At 41.4% G+C, this 13,209-nt stretch overlaps 1 pseudogene; it reads right to left on the bottom strand.

Moving 5' to 3' along the window:
• Positions 1 to 5,480, bottom strand: part of LOC101593902 — a 60,852-nt pseudogene extending 55,372 nt beyond the window's left edge.
• Between the last annotated feature and the right edge of the window lie 7,729 nt (positions 5,481 to 13,209).

The following is a 13,209-nucleotide window of genomic DNA, read 5'->3' on the forward strand; positions in this document are numbered from 1 at the left end:
CTGGAGTTTGTTTGCAGTGGCTGGAGGCCCTCACACACCCATTCTCTCTCTCTCTGATAAATAAATATTTAGTTATTCAATGTAAATATTTATTTATTAAATAGATAAATAAATTTAAAAAGAGTTTGGATGGAAGTACCCTGGGTGGTAATGCTGCTCTCAGAAGCCATAGTCTATTAATGGAAAAGTCCAGTACCAGAGGTTGGTTGCTTCTCAGTGAGCTGTTGGTCAAAGGGCCCCTCAAGCTCTCCCGTTCCCCCCCCACCCAAAATGTAGGCTTTTCATGGTTCTAGATTACCTAGCAAAATTAGATGGAAGGACCTTATTACTGAAGACAACACAAGTTTCTGTTGCAGAACACAGAGGAACCAAGCAGGGACTGAACTGGGAGTTTCTTCCATGCTGGCTAGTGTCATAGTGTCAGAAGGTGCTATGCAGGCTGCCGGGAAGAAAAGTTAGCAATGAGCCGGGCATGGTGGTGCACGCCTTTAATCCCAGCACTCGGGGGGCAGAGGTAGGAGGATCGCCATGAGTTTGGGGCCACTCTGAGACTACAGAGTGAATTCGAGGTCAAGCTGGGCTAAAGTGAGACCCTACCTCACAAAACAAAATAAATAAATAAGTAAGTAAAAAGAAAAGTTGGCAGTGGTCTTACTCAGCTTTGCATCCCATGTGCTGTTCAACCCAGCTTCCAGGCAAGATGTGTCCCACTACAGCAATGGTGACATGCCTGTTATGGTGGCAACAAACTGCTTTCTAATTGGATTTAAAGCCTGATCTACAGGATGAACTTATTGCCTTGTTCTGAAAATCTAGTTAAGAGCCTGTGGCTGGGAAGGTGGTGGGTTCTGGGAGGAAAGCCACTTCTGTTGTTTAGCTAAATGGACATGTGTTCCTCAAACTGCCTTGTAAATATTTGTGTCCGTACCCATAAATCAATACTGCTCTCATCTTTGGTCAGAGAAGCAGCAGTGACTGAGGAGATGAAAAACTCATCAAAGTGCTGGGCATAAATGATTGTTGAATGCTCAACCATAAATGGGGCATTCATATCACCCCTTCCAAGACTCAGGGAACATGACAGAAAAGGAGGCATAAAGAAAATATGAAGCTGGGCGTGGTGGCACACGCCTTTAATCCCAGCACTCGGGAGGCAGAAGTAGGAAGATCCCCGTGAGTTCAAGGCCACCCTTAGACTACATAGTGAATTCCAGGAGAGCATCAGCTAGAGTGAAACCCTACCTCGAAAAACCAAAAAAAGAAAAAGAAAAGAAAGAAAGAAAATATGAGCTGCGTATGGTGGTGCACGCCTTTAATCTCAGCACCCGAGAGGCAGAGGTTGGATGGCTATGAGTCTGAGGCCAGCCTGCAACTGCATAGTGAAGCCAGGGCAGTCTGGGCTAGAGCGAGACCCAACTCAACATACACAGGAGGCCGGGGGAGGGCTGCGGCACTGCTGTGGACATGCGAGAGCTGCGCAGTCATGAACGCGGGGTCACTGAAACCGAGACGACCTCCGCGAGGCCTGCTCAGGACCCAGTGAGTCGGCCTTTCTGTCTTGGGTGGTGGAGGAGCTCATGAGGCCTCATGCCTCTCAGGTATCCTTGGTAGTTAGTGGTCGCTGGGAGAACAGGAAACATTTCCTTCAGTGCTGTAGCAGCTGGTATGCTGCCCCTATTCTGGTAAATAGCTCCAAACTCAGGTTCATGCAAGCAACCCTAATTAAACTCAGTGGGTCAGAAAAATAAAAAGGATCAAAATCAAAGAGGAAAATGGACCTAGAAAACAAAAAAATAAATAAATAAATAAAATAAAATAAAATAAAGTACAAATAAAAAAAATAAAAATAAATCAAAGAGGGACTAGTTGGGAAGAAAAGGGGGTTCAGTGTGAGCAGGAGGGTAATAAGAGAAGTAGTAGAGGTGAATTTAATCAAAATACATTACATACATGCACAAAAAATTGTTTTTTAAAGCCAGTGGGGTGGCTCATACTTTTAACTTGGGAGACTTAGGTAGGAGGATTACCAAGAGTTCCAGACCAGCCTAGGATAGAGTGAGACTCTGCTCTGAAAAACATCTAATTAATTTAAAAAACTACTGAAAGAAAGACTGGAGAAGGGCTGGATGTTCCCATTGTGCTCAACACTAATTGGGATTGTATATGTGAAAGTGCTTTCTAAGTACCGACATGACATGCACACGTACATGTATCATAAGGCATAAAACAGCACACATAAATACACATACTTAATTCTGTTCTGTTTTTTATTTTGAAATAGCACCTTATGTAGCCCAGGCTGGCCCCCTGCTTTGTAGTCTTGTAGTAGAATCATGCTTGCCTGATAAATGAAAGTATAAATTAGCAACTACATTATTTGAGTTAATAGTTTATTTCAATAGCCATGCCTAACTCATTAATTCCCATAGACAAATTTCCAAAATTTACAGACCCATAGAGCACAAGCCAACATGCATTTTTGAGGTATTTCATATTGCATTCTTTCATTAATATTAATAAACCTCTTGTGAAAATTCTTGGAATATCATGTATTATCTGTGATTTACCTTAAAGGATACTGCAGTTTAGACAAATAAATATCTTTATTCAGAATTACAAAGCTAGAATGTCAGGAGAGAGATTGGTTCCTGACATTCCGCGTAGAACTCGATGCTTACCATTTCCTAAATGCTCCTGTTCCCTGGTGTCTGGATGAACCTGGCTGGCAGGTATTCTATCCAAGAGTTTGAGCACATTCACCAAATCCATGTTTTTCAGTGACTGGGGATAGAGATGTTGCATAGACGATCAAGAAAAAGAACTTCAACGTCTGTGAACACCTGATTCCTGCCCTGTCCTCCCAAGGTACTTGCCCTGGTGTCATAGACACATCAGCCAGTGCTTGTGCAGAGCAGAGAGGCTGTGGGATTGCTGTGAGTCCCCGCACCTGGCTCAGCCCCCCGGGCTCACTAAGCAGCAGCTGCAGAGAAAGTGGAGAGGACCAGCAGGGGCGGAAGACCCGGGCTCTCCACCACGACGACTTGTAGAACTTTCGAAAGCTCTTTATACATTGGGTCAGAACAAAACCAGCCAACACTGATAACAACACTGTGAGACAGATATTTTCTCCCCAGGAAAGAGGGTTGATGCAAGCCTGAATTAGGTCTGAACCCTGTCTAAACGTCGTCCGTCCACACAGCATGTTGCTACATACTCACATTTGCTGCAGCTGTGACATATGTTGTCACTGAGGCTGTCTTCATAGTTAATGTAATTATGGCAATGACGTGCTTCTGAACCATAAAATCTTTGATTCTGATTAATGTCGCATGAGGTGAATACGGTGGAAATATACAGCATTGTGTAAATGGTTAGATTTCTTTTGAAGGGCCATAGTTGTTTACTTATTTCTCAAGACTGGGTTTCTGGACATAGACTATTCATTCAACTTTAGTGAATCATTTCTTCTCCAATGATATCACCATAGATGTCATTTTCAAGTAGAAGATTCTTTTACTCAGCTTCTTTCAATAAAACTATACTTATGTGAAAGTTCACCCTCAAAACTACCTAAATGTATAGTTGTAAATGTATATGTTTATTCTGTAAACTGCCTACAATAAAGTATCCATTACTTTATAAAAATAGTTAACTGATGGGCTGGAGAGATGGCTTAGCAGTTAAGGCAGTTGCCTGTGAAGCTAAGGGATCCAGGTTTAATTCCTCAGGACCCACGTAAGTCAGATGCACTAGATGGCTCATGCATCTGGAGCTTGGGTTTGTTTATAGCAACTGAAGGCCCTGGAGCACCTGTTTTCTCTCTCTCTCGCTCTCTCTCTCTCTCAAATAAATAAATAAAATATTTTTTAAAATTTAACTGTTTTAAGGAAGTAGTTCTGATATTAAGTTTCAATAGATAGCTTAATGGATGTATAGACAGTAATGACCATATAATCAATTAACATTCATTTGCATACACATTCACCAAATGAAGGAAACATGATGTTAAGAATACAATGATGGAACCAGGTCTATTAGCTCATGCCTATAATCCCAGCACTTGAGAGGCTGAGACAGAAGGATTACCATGAGTACAAGTCTATCCTGGTCTGCCTAGAAAATTGCAGATTATCCTGGCAAACAGTTATATCCTGTCCTATTATATATATAACATATATTATATATGATGGTGAGACCAGGTGTGGTGGCACACTCCTTTAACCTTGGCACTTGGAAGGCAGAAGTAGGAGGATCACTCTGCATTTGAGGCCAGCCTGGAACTGAAGAGTTCCAGGTCTGTCTGGGCTACAGTGAGACCCTACCTCAAAAAAAAAAAAAAAAAAAAACTACAATGGTGAATAAAAGCAGGAGAGTTATGAAGTTTACATTAAACAATCTAGATGTAGAGATAGGTCTTATTCAAGTATTCACATGAATAGTGTCAAAAGCAACTGTCAAGGCTGGGAAATGTAGAAGCAAGAAGACCTGAGTTCAGATCCCCAGTTCCCACATTAGTGCCTGGCGTGGTGGTGCACGTCTGTCATCCTTCTGCTGGGGACATGGAGATGGGGATCCCTGGGACTCACTGGCTACCAGTCTAGCGGAGTCAGTGAGCTCCAGGGCCAGTGAGAGACCCTGTCTCAGAATAAGTTGGAGAGTGATAGAGGAAGCCACCCAGTGTTGACCCTGGCTCCACATACATGTGCACATGCACCCACACACAGACAAGCAAGCATGTACACATGCATGCTCACCATGCACACGCACACACGTGTGTGTAACAGAACTGCCATCAGTACCTTGAAGGTATACAGTGCCATAGGAAGTTATAATTAGAAGATTTTTGTTTGTTTGTTTTTAATTTTTTAGAGGTAAGAACTCAGTCTAGCCCAGGCTGACCTGGAATTTACTCTGTAGCCCCAGGCTGGCCTTGAACTCAGTCCTTCCTATCCCAGTGCTGAGCCCAAAGCTGTGTGCCACTCCTTTATGATAAAGTTACACTAAATGAGGTCTGAAGGAAGAAAAACTTTCTTTTTAGGTGAAAAATAAAAAAGAGCCAGGCATGGTGGCGCATGCCTTTTATACCAGCACTCTGGAGGCAGAGGTAGGAGGATCGCCATGAGTTCAAGGCCACCCTGAGACTACATAGTGAATTTCAGGTCGGTCTGGGCTGGAGCAAGCCCCTACCTCAAAAAACAAAAATAAATAAATAAATAAAAATAAAAATGAGAAATGATATGCCAGCCACAGAAAGGAATCTGTGTGAATGTTCAATTATAAGACCTAAAAGAAAATGAGTGTGATTAACATAGAGGAAACTGAGGCATAAAGTCAGTGGAAACAGGCTGTATAAAGCCTTGCAGGTGGTGTACAAGGTTTCTGTTTTTGAGCTAGGGTCTTTCTCTGTAGCCCAGGCTGGCCTTGGACTCATTATGTAGCCAAGGATATCCTTGAACTCCTCTCTACATCCTCACCGTCATGCCGGCCTGGGCTACGTAGCAAAACCCTGACCCGAGGTAATTAAATTCAGATTAATTCTAAACAAGAACAGCCAGGCATGGTGTCGCATGCCTTTAATCCCAGCACTTGAGAGGCAGCAGAAGGAGGGTTGCTGTGAGTTCTAGACCAGCCTGAGACTACATAATAAACTCCAGGTCAACCTGGGCTAGAGTGAGACCCTACATTGAGAAACAAAAACAAAAACCAGACCAGTCACTTTACATACACATATCAGTAACGAAGTTAGTTAGTAGGGTACAGCAACATTAAAAAACAAAAAACAACAACAACAACAAAAAAAACCAATTCACAGGCTAGAGGGATGGCTTAGTGGTTAAAGCATTTGCCTGCAAAGCCAATGGACCCAGGTTGGATTCCCCAGGACCCATGTTAGTTAGCCAGAAGCACAAGGGGCCACATACGTCTGGAGTTCGTTTGCAGTGGCTGGAGACCCTAGTGCGCCCATTCTCCCTCTCTCTTTCCCTCTTTCTCTGTCAAATAAATTAATAAATAAAAATAAAAATATTAAAAAATAATAATTCATTATGACTTACATGGGCTTTTCCTAGGAAAGATTTTCAGTATTAGGAAATCTATTGGTATAATGAATATAAGTAAAAGGCCAAAGGAAATAAGCCATTTAATCATCACAAAATATGCCAAAATCACAAACAAATGTCCATCAGATATTCAGAATAAACGTTTCATGGAAATGAAAGGATAGCTTTCTTTCTAGCATAATTTCCTTCAAACACAAATTGTATCATGCCTAATAAAGAAAACTAAAACCTCAGTCCTACCAACATCAGGACTAAGAAAACATGCGTGCTCACTGCCTTAATATTAGCTAACATATGTTTTTAAGAATGGGACAAATTAATTAGGAAAAAGAAAACATGAAACTGGACATGGTGACACACGCCTGTAATCCCAGCACAAGAAGGTAGAAAGACAAGAGGATCAGGAGTTCAAAGCCAGCCTGGTCTCAAAAAAAAAAAAAAAAGAGAGAGAGAGACAGAGAGAGAGAGAGAGAGAAAGAAGGGTTGGGGAGATGGCTAAGTAGGTGAAATGCTTTCTCAGCAAGCAGGAAGACCTGAGTTCTGATCCCCAGCACCCACATAAAATGCCAGTTGGGGTGGCACAAGCCTGCAATAGCAACACTGGGGAGACAAACTCAGGTAGAACCCTTGACTTGGTGACTAGCTAGTCTAGCTGGCTCAGCAAACTCTAAGTTCAGTGAATGACCCTTTCTCAAAAAAAAAAAAAAAAAAAGAGGCAGAAAGCAATAGGGGAAGACATCTGATGGGAAGACACCAATATCTATTTACAGTCAGCTCAGTTGGTAGAGTGCTTGCCTAGCAAGTTTCAAATATACAAATATTTTATATACACAGAGGAAATTTCCTATAGAAAAGCCTAGTATGGTCTCCAAATCAATAAAAAGCACATTACACTGGGCATGGTGGCACACGCCTTGAAGCCCAGCACTCAGGAGGCAGAGGTAGGAGGATTGCCATGAGTTCCAGGCCACCCTGAGCGTACAGAGTGAATTCCAGGTCAGCTTGGGCTACAGTGAGACCCTACCTTGAAAAACAAAAAAGATAGCTGTTATTTGCGATTAGTACTGACACACACATAGACACACACACACACATATATGTATCAAAACAGCAAAGGTTTACAGAATGTTTACTGGGTATTTTACATGCATTATCTTCTTTCTTGGGGGGGAGAGGTAGAGGTAGAGTCTCACTCTAGCCCAGGCTGACCTGGAATTCACTATATAATCTCAGGGTGGCCTCAACTCACGGTGACCCTCTGACCTCTGCTCCCGAGTGCTGGGATTAAAGGCTGTGCCACCACGCCTGGCCTATTATTATATTTTTATACCCATTAAAGAACAGGAGAGGGCTGGAGAGATGGCCTAGCGGTTAAGCGTTTGCCTGTGAAGCCTAAGGACCCTAGTTCGAGGCTCGATTCCCCAGGACCCACGTTAGCCAGATGCACAAGGGGGTGCATGCATCTGGAGTTTGTTTGCAGTGGCTGGAGGCCCTAGCATGCCCATTCTCTCTCTCTCTCTCTCTCTCTGTCACTTTCAAACAAATAAATAAAAAATAAATAAATAAATAAATAAACCAAAGAACAGAAGAGAAACAGAAGTCAAGTAATTTTTCCAAGACCAAACAAGAAATCAAACTTTACCAAACCCACAGCCAATACAAGGTCCTACTGCTAGGCAGTTTATTTAGTGTAAGCAAAAAAAAAAAAAAAAAAGTATAAATAATTAAATCTCAGGTTTGTCATCCTATGTGGCCATAGTCCTTTTGGGGCTTTGTGTGATTATGCTATAATTTTATATCAAAATGAAAAAAAATTTCCTAAACCATTTTTGACTTCATAACGGTTTTTAATCAGTACCATAATACTATAAAGGATGATTTATGTCATAGTGTCACACAATTCATTTTTCATAGTATTCAGCACAGAAATCCTGACTTTTCTCTCTTTTATTTTAAGGTGATGGAATACAATAAACACCCAATAACTAGATTCCTCTGTTAACAACTGTTACCCTAGGAAAGAGCCACAGAAGGGATTAATTAAATTATTAATTAATTAAAGTGGTGTTTTCAAGTCAAATAATAGCCAGGTGTGGTGGTGCATGCCTTTAATCCCAGCACTTGGGAGGCAGAGGACTGCCTTGAGTTCAAGGCTACCCTGAGACTACATAGTGAATTCCAGGTCAGCCTGGACTACAGCAAGACCCTACCTCAAAAAAAAAAAAACAAGCCAGGCGTGGTGGCGCACGCCTTTAATCCCAGCACTCGGGAGGCAGAGGTAGAAGGATCGCATGAGTTCAAGGCCAGCCTGAGACTCTGTAGTGAATTCCAGGCCAGCCGGGGCTAGAGTGAAACCCTACCTTGAAAAATAAAACAAAACAAAGCAACAACAACAACAAAAAAAAAAAAAACCCAAAAAATCAAACCAAATAACACAAAAAGAGGAATGCTGTTTTCTGCCATAGGTTGGTACATTAGGCTTCTATTGTGGCAGGGTTTCCCTCCAGTCCACACTGACCTTGAACTGACTTGGGAGCCCAGTCTGGCCTTGAACTCAATAGTGATCCTCTTATCTCAACTTCCTAAATACCAGGATTACAGGTTTGAACCTCCACACACAACTTCTTTGTGATTCTCTAACAGAAACTTTTACTCCAAAGCTCAAATATTTTATACTAAAACAGTTTGTTGCTTATCATGTGTTTCAGTGGTTTGTCCACAAAGCAGTGCACAGGAGAACAACGGTGCTATGAGTGCCCGTCATCTGCAGTGATGGGCCCTCCCTGAACAACGCTCTGTCTGTCTGTCCCTGAACGCCTCTCCATGCCTTCACATGACTTACCTCAACTCCACAGTGGATTCCAGGTCAGCCTGGGCTAGAGTGAGACCCTACCGCGAGAAACCACAGAACACAAAAAGGGAAAAAAAAAAAAAAAAAGATGATTGATATGGGTTCAAAAAAATAGAATAATAAGGTGGGAGAGATGGCTGAGTTGTGAAAGGCACTTGCTTGCAAGCCTGATGGCCTGGGTTCAATTCCCCAGTACCCAATACACAACTGGCCCATTCACCTATAGTTCATTTGCATCAGCAGGGTGCTCTGGCTTGCCCACACTCACTCTGTCTTTCAAATAAAGAAATAAATAGCTTAAAAATAACAAAATCTAATCAAGATACCTGCTGAAAGATTAAAAATAATTACTAGTTTCCACCCCCAACACCACAAAACAAAGACTATAGAATAATGAAAGCCATGTCCACCAGTATCTGCCACACATATGTTGAGTAATTGCTGTGACTAGGACTTACCACTGTCCTCAGTGGCATATTCATACATAAAACCAGACTTTTGTCCTATGATTTGTTTCATTCAATATCACACTATATATTTTGAGTCATACATAAACTTAGTATCTTCCATTCATGGAAACCAGTAAATAAGGGAATAAGAAATACATATTAAACAAAAATATACACTTCATAAAATGAATAAATATAGCTGGACATGATGGTGCAGTTTGAAGCCCTTGAACTTGAGAAGTAAAGACAGGAAGATCAGGAATTAAATTCATGGACATCCAACGCTACATAGCAACTTTGTCTAAAATGAGAGAGACAAGCCAGGTGTTTTGGCACACGCCTTTAATCCCAGCACTAGGGAGGCAGAGGTAGGAGGATCGTAGAGCGTTCAAAGCCACCTTGAGACTACATAGTGAATTCCAGCCTGAACTAGAGTGAGACCCTACCTTGAAAAACCAAAGTAGTAGTAATAATAATAATAATGATAGTAAATAAAATAAGAAAGTATAAAATGAATTTAATATTAAGTGAAATATATAAAAATTATTTCAGGTTAAAATATTAAAATAAGTTATAAGTAGCCTGGTTAATAATAAATATAGCCATTAATTTTTTGTGTTTGTTTTTTTCAAGGTAGTGTGTCATTTTGGCCCAGGCTGACCTGGATGGAACTCACAGAGATCCTCCTACCTCTGCCTCCTGACTGTTGGGATCAAAGGTGTGTGCACATCAAATTATTATTGTTATTATTATCATTAATTTTGGTTTTTTGAAGTAGGGTCTCATTCTAGTCCAGGCTGACCTGGAATTCACTCTGTAGTCTCAGGGTAGCCTCAAATTCATGGGGATCCCCCTACCTCTGCCTCCCGAGTGCTGGGATGAAAGGTGTGTGCCACCAGGCTTGGCTATATCAAATTATTTTATAGTTGTTTTTCTGACACAGGTTGTTTTTCTCAGGAAGCCCAGGTTGACCTTGATCTTGCTACACAGTCAAGAATGACTATGACCTTTTAATCCTCCTCCTAGGAGTGCTAGTATGACAGACATGCCTCAAATACTTTGGACATAACAAAGGATGGACAGGGACACCTAGTTTCAAAATTATTATTATTATTTTTGTTTGTTTTTCTTTTTTGTTTTTCGAGGTAGGGTCTCACTCTAGCCCAGGCTGACCTGGAATTCACTATGGAGTCTCAGGGTGGCCTCGAACTCACGGCAATCCTCCTACCTCTGCCTCCCGAGTGCTGGGATTAAAGGCGTGCGCCACCATGCCCAGCTTCAAAATTATCTATAACATGAAGATAATTGGTAATAAACATGGAAGTTGGGGTCAGGCTAAAGAGATGGCCTAGCAGTTACGGTGCTTGCATGCAAAGCCAAATTACCCAGTTTCAGTTCCCTAGGACCCACATAAGCCAGATGCACAAGGTGGTACGTGCATGTGGAGTTCCATTTGCAGTGGTTAGAGGCCCCAGTATGCCCATTCTCTCTCTGTCTCTTTCTCCTTCTCTCTCTACTAAATAAATAAAAATTTTAAAAATGCCTAAAGGAAAAATAAAAATAAATGCTTAAAGAAAAGGTTGAAGTGGACATTTTCTTTAAATAGATTTTTTTTCCACTTGCTTCTAAAATAAATGGCCTTCAGCTCTTATAAGTGAAAACAGCTGAGCAGAGAGAGTACTGACTTAAATGTCAGTCGTAAAGCCTAACCTTAGAAGCCACTTGTGACTTCAAACAGCACTGAAATGGAATCACATTGACCCACATAAGGAGACATGTTCTGGACTGCTGAATGTTTTATCAGCCCATGATCAACTCTGAAGAAGAAAAGCTTTTGTCATAACCAGCAGCCCCAAGAATAATTCAAAGTATAAAATGAAAAAGGTGAAAGTAGAAATGAAAAAACACACCACATTTCAACAGTCATGAGTGGCTTGGATTTGAAGGGATTTCAGGAAGTCAGTGGATATTATGGGACTTAGGTTTCTTCTCCGATAATTCAAAGGGTTCACTTCAAATGATGCACTTCAAATGGATGGAGGAACTGAGGATTCACAAATGTAAAGACTTGTTTGAGGCCATATAGTCAGTGCCTCAAGTGTGCTTTCTTTAAACTATGTTAGCAATTAATAAACAGGATTTTTAAATATATTTTTATATTTACTTTCATTTGAGAGAGAGAGGGAGGGAGAAAGAGGCAGGTAGAGAGAGAGATTTGATAGAGTGAGAACAGGCATGCCAAGGCCTCAGCCTCTGCAAAAGAACTCCAGACACATGTGCCACCTTGTGCATCTGGTTTATGTGGGTTTTGGGGAATCAAACCTGGGTTCTTTGGTTTTGCAGGCAAACACCTCAACCACTAACCCACCTTTCCAGCCCAATAAACAGTATTTAAACTTTTACCAAAAAGAAGAAGGGGGAGGAGAAGAAGGAGGGGAGAAAGAAGAAGAAGAGGAGGAGGAAAAGGAGGAGGAGGAAGGAAAGAAAAGTAGAGGCTGGAGAGATGGTTCAGTGAAAAAAAAGCTTACCAAGCAAGTATGAGTACCTGAATTTGGACCCCCAGAACCCATGGAAAACCATCCTCTGGAATTCCAGGACACCTAGGACCAGAAGGCCAATGGAGACAAAGGAATGGTCTGGCAAAGTCAGTGTTGAACAAAGAGAGACCCTGTCTCAATCAAGGTGTTCAGTGGGAATGACACCAGGACCAGGAGTTGTTCTCTGACTCTGGCCATGCTACCTGACACACAGGCACAGAGGGAGAGAGAGAGAGAGAGAGAGAGAAAGAGAGAGAGAGAGAGAGAGAGAGAGAGAGAGAACAAAACAAATTAAACAAGCTGGGCCCAGCACTCAGGAGGCAGACATAGGAGGATTGCTGTGAGTTCAAGGCCAGCCTAGGACTACAGAGTGAGTGCCAGGTCAGCCTGGGCTGGAGTGAAACCCCCCACCTCCAAAAAAGGCAAACAAAACCCCACAAATTAAACAAGTTTGGTGTAGTGGCACATGTCTGTCAGGAGACCAGACAGCAAGATCAGGAGGTCAAAGTCAGCCTGCACTACTGAGAAGTCTCAAAGCACAAACAAAAAAAATTAAATTGTTATGTAAATAAGATGTCACTGATAAAATGGAAGTAGGAAAAAGATATTTTATCTATGGAAATTAGGCATTCTTTGTATCTAACAAAACACAATCACTTATCTCAAATTCATGGATTAATACATTTGTTTTCTGTTTTGTTTTTGCTTTTCGTGGTAGGGTCTCACTCTAGCACTGGCTGACCTGGAATTCACTATATAGTTTCAGGGTGGCCTCAGAGATCCTCCTACCTCTGCCTCGAGTGCTGGGATTAAGGGCGTGTGTCACCCCACCTGGCTATTGTGGACATTTTTTTTTTTTTTTTTTTTATATTACACTTTTTAGCTAACAATTTATTGGTCACTTTTACATGCCGTTATATGTGTGTATTTTATTTTCCCATTTTAAATGGCTGCTTATTTTCCATTGCCTTCTAGCACTATAATTTGTATCCCAATTCCCTTTATTGGACATTTCCATTATAAAATGTTTTATCATCAACTGATTGCCATAAACAACCTCATAGGGTGATTGTTAGACATTGTTTAGTACCTAATTGACCATGAATTTATTTGGGTGACAATCTTTATGATTATGCTTGTTTTTCTCCCAGCCACAGTCAATAACGTGAATGTTGGCAACACAGGGGTTGAATATTTAGATTCTTTCATGGTTGCGAGATTATGCCAGAGACATGTGACAAAAGAAATACAAAGTGTCAGTCTATTTCTAGCAATAGTAGAGATTCTGAGATACTGTGCCTAAGCTGAGGAAG

The sequence above is a fragment of the Jaculus jaculus genome, chromosome 1, assembly GCF_020740685.1.
Source record: "Jaculus jaculus isolate mJacJac1 chromosome 1, mJacJac1.mat.Y.cur, whole genome shotgun sequence".
NCBI classification, from domain to species: Eukaryota; Metazoa; Chordata; class Mammalia; order Rodentia; family Dipodidae; genus Jaculus; species Jaculus jaculus.